Raw genomic sequence first — 6,249 nt, 5'->3', positions numbered from 1 at the left:
TTGGCCTGGGACAGTGAACTGCAGCCAGTGGGAGCCGCAATCTGCCGAACCTGCTGACATGGCAGGTAAAAAAACTAGCCCGGCCTGCCAGGGTACTTATACTGGCGAGCCACATGCCAGAGGTTGCCAACCCCTGTTGTAGCATGAGTGTGCTATATTGCTGTGTATACAAAAAGCCAAGAGTAACCCGAGCCACCATATCAAAAAAAAGGTAAAAACCAAAATGGTGATGTCTCCCAACAAAATGTTGATTTGGGATTAAGGGGGGACCATCACAGGCCCAAGAATTCTCTCCCTCTGGGGTCCCATGGGAAGGCAAATCAGCACTGTATGTTGCTAATGCTGTTGCAGGCATTGCAAGGCATTTCGGGGGTGGGCCAAAGGTGTAAATGTAAAAGGGAAGATTCCTTGCAGGGTGTAAAAGGCCAAAAGGGGGGGGAAGCAAAAAGGGTTAACTTAGCACTTCAGCTAACACGAGTAAAAATAAAACACTAGCCTCAGCCCAGGGTCATGGACTAAGCAAAAAATCTACAGCTGCTCAGCCGTAAAAAATAAAATAAAAAAAAACTAAATTAAGCAAAACTGCAAAATAGCAGCAAAAACAATAAAAGCAAATAAGGTAGTGATGGTGAAGACCCAACAACAAAAAAAAACCCATAAAGTCTCTGGAGCTGGTGTGTTTTGGGCAGCCAGGAAGGCCACAGCAAGCCAACTGAAACTGGTAAAAAGTACCAGGCACAAAGGGCCCTAAACAACAACACCTCCAAAAAAACCCCAATTGTAAACTCTCCCAAAAGCCCAAGCAAGGTGGAGATTACAGTAGACCCCGAATTACCTGGGACCAAAATAAAACTCCTGTCCACACTTCCCCTCTTCTTCTTATGTTACACCCAAGCTTGACCAGCCATGGATAAAGCACGTGTAAGTATAAAAGAGTATTAGGGCTCAGGAACTAATGCTTTCTTCCTCCCTGTAAGTAATGTGGAAAGCACCCATCACTCTCCAATGTTATTTTATTAATAAAGCTTTAAAATTTAAACCCTTGGTGTGTTTCGTCATCTGCTCCCCAAACAATCCTGTGGCCTCAGCCTGATCACCTGACACCTCAGGCAGATTGGTAACTAAAATCTGTCACAATACTAGGCAAGATGGATCATTATCTGATACAGTATGGCAGATTTTATGTTCTTATGATCCAGTCCACAGAGTGAGTCAGTGTCAGAATTAGGATTAGTGTTGCCCTCAGGCTCTTTCTTGGTACATGAGCCATACAGCCCTTCAAGCTATTGAGTATGGCACCTCCTCGGTACAAGAGGTTGTGCTAGTTGCCCAGCAGAGGAGCTGGGTCAGCCTCAGGCAACCAGCTAGTAGGGAACTTCCTCCCTTGGTAGCCTTTACATCTGTGATTTTGATATGGAGACTTTCCCAAAAATTAAGAGACCTACAGGAAGATTTGCAAGGCCTCAAAGTCCAACCTCTAGGTGCTATGAGAGGGCTATGAATAACCTATGATATTTAGGAAAATCAGTGACAAGATTTTAGTCCAGGGGACTGGGAAAAAAAAATCAGTGAGGCTTATTTAATGAGTTATCTCAGCATCAGTCCCTCTGATAAAAGCGATTTGAGAGTCTGTCAGGTTTGCACGCTGCACTCCCTTACAACATATCAGAGGTCAGTCAAGAAGAGACCCACTTTTATTGAAGAACTCAATTTCAGGATCAAGACATTAATCTCTATTGTACCACTGTAGGAATAGCAAAACTAACTAGCTAAATAAATAAATAAAAAAATATATAGTAAAGTTTTCTACATCACTGTGTGTTATATGATGTAAAAGTCCCAAGCGTGGGTAGTGGTGAATTTAAATAAGCTGCCTGCCGATGGGATTTAACAATCTTATCTGAGGCCTGGTCTACACTACGAGTTTATATTCTAATTTAGGCAGCATTAAATCCACATTAACCCTGCACCTGTCCACACAACAAAGCCCTTTATATTGATATAAAGGGCTCTTAATACGAATATCCGTAATCCTCCCGATGAGGGGCGTAGTGCTGAAAATCAGTATTGCCATTTCGGATTAGGTTAGTGTGGCTGCAATTTGACGGTATTGGCCTCCAGGCGCTATCCCACAGCGCACCATTGTGACTGCTCTGGACAGCAATCTGAACTCGGATGCACTGGCCAAGTAGACAGGAAAAGCCACACGAACTTTTGAATTTCATTTCCTGTTTGCCCAGCGTGGAGCTCTGATCAGCACAAGTGACCATGCAGTCCCAGAATCAAAATAGAGCTCCAGCATGGACTGTACTAAAGATACTGAAGCTGATCTCTGTATGGGGAGGTGAATCTGTTCTATCAGAACTCTATTCCAAAAGACAATAGCCAAAGCATTTGAAAAAATCTCCAAGGTTATGATAGACAGAGGTCACAACAGGGACTCAACACAGTGCTGTGTGAAACTTAAGGAGCTGAGACAAGAATAATGGAAAGCCAAAGAATCAAATGAACGCTCACGGAGGGAGAGAGGGGGAACTGAGGCCTCCAGCTATCCCACAGTTGCCTCACTCTCCAAAAAACATTTGCATTCTTGGCTGAGCTCCCAATGCCTGAAGGGTCCAAAAACATTGTCGCGGGTGGTTCAGGGTATATATGTTGTCAGCCTCTCCGCCTTCCTCCCCATAAAAGAAAAGGGAAAAAAAATAGTTTCTTGCCTTTTTTCAATGTCACTGTATGTCTAATGGATGCTGGTGCGAACGCGGTGCTGCAGGCGCTACACAGCAGCATTCACCTTCCCTTCCTTTCCCGATGGCAGATGGTACAATATGAATGGTAGCCATCATCATCATCCTATGAGTGCTCCTGGCTGGCCTCGGTGAGGGTTGGCAGGGGGAACCTGGGCAAAAATGGGAATGACTCCCGGTCCATTCCCTTCTTTAAAATTTGTCTCCTGTAGGTTCAGTCCTGCCTGGAATACATAGTAGTGGAGGCTGCCTCCCCCCCCGCCCTTTTATCTCTACTTGAAGATGCAATAAAGTCAGTGTTGTTTCTTCATGCATTCTTTAGTACTTCATCACACAAACGGGGGATAGCTGCCACAGTAGCCCAGGAGGGGTGGGGGAAGAGGGAAGCAACAGGTGAGGTTGTTGCAGGGGTACACCCTAGAATGGCATGAAGCTCATCATTTCTCTGCTGGATGTCTGGGGCTCTGACCCGGAGCGGCTGTTTGCCTCTCTGGTTGTTTAGTAGACTTGCCTGATATTCTAGGCAGGACTGACTCTCCCTTTAGACAAAACTTAAAAAAGGGAATGACTTGTGGAGTCATTCCCATTTTGTCCATGCGCCCTCGGACGACCTCACCAAGGCCAGCCAGTAGCATCCATGACAGCAGCAGATGGTACTAAATGACTGGTAACCGTCTCTGCTACTTTGCAAAGGCAAGTGGATGCTGCTGTGTAGCACTGCAGTAGTGCGTCTGTCAGCAGCATCCAGTAGACATAGAGTGAAAGTGAAAAAAGGCTAAACAGGTTCCATGGTTGCCTGCTATGGTGTCCTGCCAGGCAATCCAGGGGAAAAGGGTACAAAAATGATTCTTGCCGTTGCTTTCATGGGAGGGAGGATTGACTGACGACATTTACTCAGAATCACCTGCGACACTGTTTTTGCCCCATCATGCATTGTGATCTCAACCCAGAATTCCAATGGGCAGGGGAGACTGCGGGAAATATGGGATAGCTATGGATAGCTACCCATGTGCAATGCTCCGGAAATCGACGCTAGCCTCGATACATGGACGAAACACCACCGAAGTAATATGCTTAGTGTGGCCGCGTGCACTCAATTTTATACAATCTGTTTTCAAATACTGGTTTCTTCTGCAAAATCGGAATATCCCATAGTGTAAACATACCCTGACATTTCTTCATTCAGAGTGACTGTGGTTCATAAAAATCACATGATCTGTTTCCTTTACTAATCTTCCCTCATTAACACAGCTTTTCCATTTTCACCAACTGGTCCAAGGTGATATATTGGCATAGTTCTAACTCCAGCAAGCTACTGCAGTCTGTAGTGGAGTAGTCTGATTTTCCATAACCTAAATTTTATATCGAGATTCAAAAATAAATAATTTAGGATCACTGTAAAAATCTCACAGTATCATTGAAGAACACATAGATTGCATATGCATCTTCAAAACAGCATTCCAGCAACTGCCTTTCATGAATATTCATTCACAAGAATGCTAGCAATTTATGAGCAGATGCCAAGAGTGTTGTCAACTGATATACAGCCTTCAGCAATGAACAGAAGCCAAAAAAATTCCTGTCACTTGTAAGCATTCTTACTATTTTTTTCTTTCTGGTTTCCCCTTTTAAATATGTGGACCCCATCAAAGAGATAAATATACACATATTTTCTTTAAAATAAATCTTTATAATCAGATTAAGGTAATTGGTTTCTAACAGGAAAGGTCCTTTGATCCACCTCATAAAAGGGCACTCCCAAAACATATGAGCTATGTAACACCAAGGGAGTGGTGCATTTACAATAGATGTCAGCATTTATGGAGGCTCATTACCGTTAGCCAATATGGGGACCACTTATATTAGAAAAAAGTGTCTTTTGGAGAATGTCATTGTCTCAGGGTCTAAAGTTGCTTTTTCAACATTAGATACAATTGTGTTCCAAGGGTTAGAGATATTGTATATTCCAAATGTTCGATTTGAAGCAAACTCTCAAATTATCATTATAATTATTAGCAGAATTTCTTGAGCCAGAAAATCATAAAAGGATACTGCTAGCTGAGTAAATCCTGTAAATTTCCTCCAAAAATAATAAAAGTTCTGGAGGTTATGGATCTCCTAATTCATCCAGTTCAAATACATGTATAAGTAAATGCTTTACCTGAAGATAGTTCCCATGATCCAGCACACAGCAATCCAATTTGTACTGAGATTAACAAATGGTGTACATTTTATCATTGTCAATTAGCTAGTGACACAGTCATAATTCCTTTCCTCCATCGACATCGGGTTTTGTCACACTATTTTAAGGCTAGAATTGCTCCATAGGACTGCCTCTACATGGAAGAATGAATGGAAGCAGAACTAAATTGAATGGAAGTGGAATAAATGGATGTAAGCAGAACTAAATTTGTCCAATTTTTGTGGAAGTTCTGGAGACATCAAATCTATAATATTTGATCCTACCGTGCCTGTAAGGAGGAGAGTGTATACCAATTCTCATTCAATCTAAACTCAAAGTAGAGTCTGTTCAATTGTATCTGGCAGCCACAAAGATGCCTGGCTTCACAAAAATGTGTATGATAAATTCCCAAGCTGAGAAAAACTAAATCCCTCCAACAGATAGGCAGAGCTCTAATTTGTTCAGACCCATGTTTCTTACCTGTGCCCCCAAAGGAATGGTCTGAAAATATTATTGAATTTCTTAAAATAAGTTTGAAAAGTAGAAATAAGGAGACCTCTTAGGTCAGATAAAATTCTAGGGGAAAAATGATTTTAGTATGTTAGTTTAAAAACTCAGTTGTGGGTAAACAAACTCCATCTCCACAAATAATTAGCTACTTGGGCAATAATTGGTTCTGTATTTATCATAGGGAAACCCTAAAGATTATTGGGAATCAGTGTTCTTAATTATTTCATGTATGAGCATCTCCACTGAAAGTCCCAATTTGAGAAAAGGACTTTAAGGGAATATTTGTTAAGGTTTACGATTTCTGATTTATCCCAATTAATTTTACCTCCTGAAAGATGACCAAACTTACAAATAATGGTTAGAAGGTTAGGAAAGATCAACTCATGCTTATATATAAATACAAAAGCATCATCTGCATAGACCATAATTTTATGCTGTTTGACTGATCCTGATGCCAAGAGTATGTTGGTTTCCTCAGATGGCAATGGCTAAAGGAGGGACTTGCCTATTATTCTATTTGCAGTGTGTAGCAGAGTAAGGCCTTTTCTTGTTTGGTTCCTAGGCACTTTCATAAGGATAAACCAATTAAATCTAAGTCTGCTGATTTTTCTATCAAACATCATGGGCATGAGAGTCTCATAATGTGCACATAGATATATCTTGAGCACAAACAAGATACACATAATTTGTAGGGCTATCAAGCAATTAAAAAAATTAAGCATGATTAATCGCATGATTAATCGCATTGTTAAATAATAATAGAATACCATTTATTTATTTTTTTGATATTTTCTACATTTTCAAATGTATTGA

The sequence above is a fragment of the Gopherus evgoodei genome, chromosome 1, assembly GCF_007399415.2.
Source record: "Gopherus evgoodei ecotype Sinaloan lineage chromosome 1, rGopEvg1_v1.p, whole genome shotgun sequence".
NCBI classification, from domain to species: Eukaryota; Metazoa; Chordata; order Testudines; family Testudinidae; genus Gopherus; species Gopherus evgoodei.
This window is presented reverse-complemented; position numbering follows the sequence as displayed.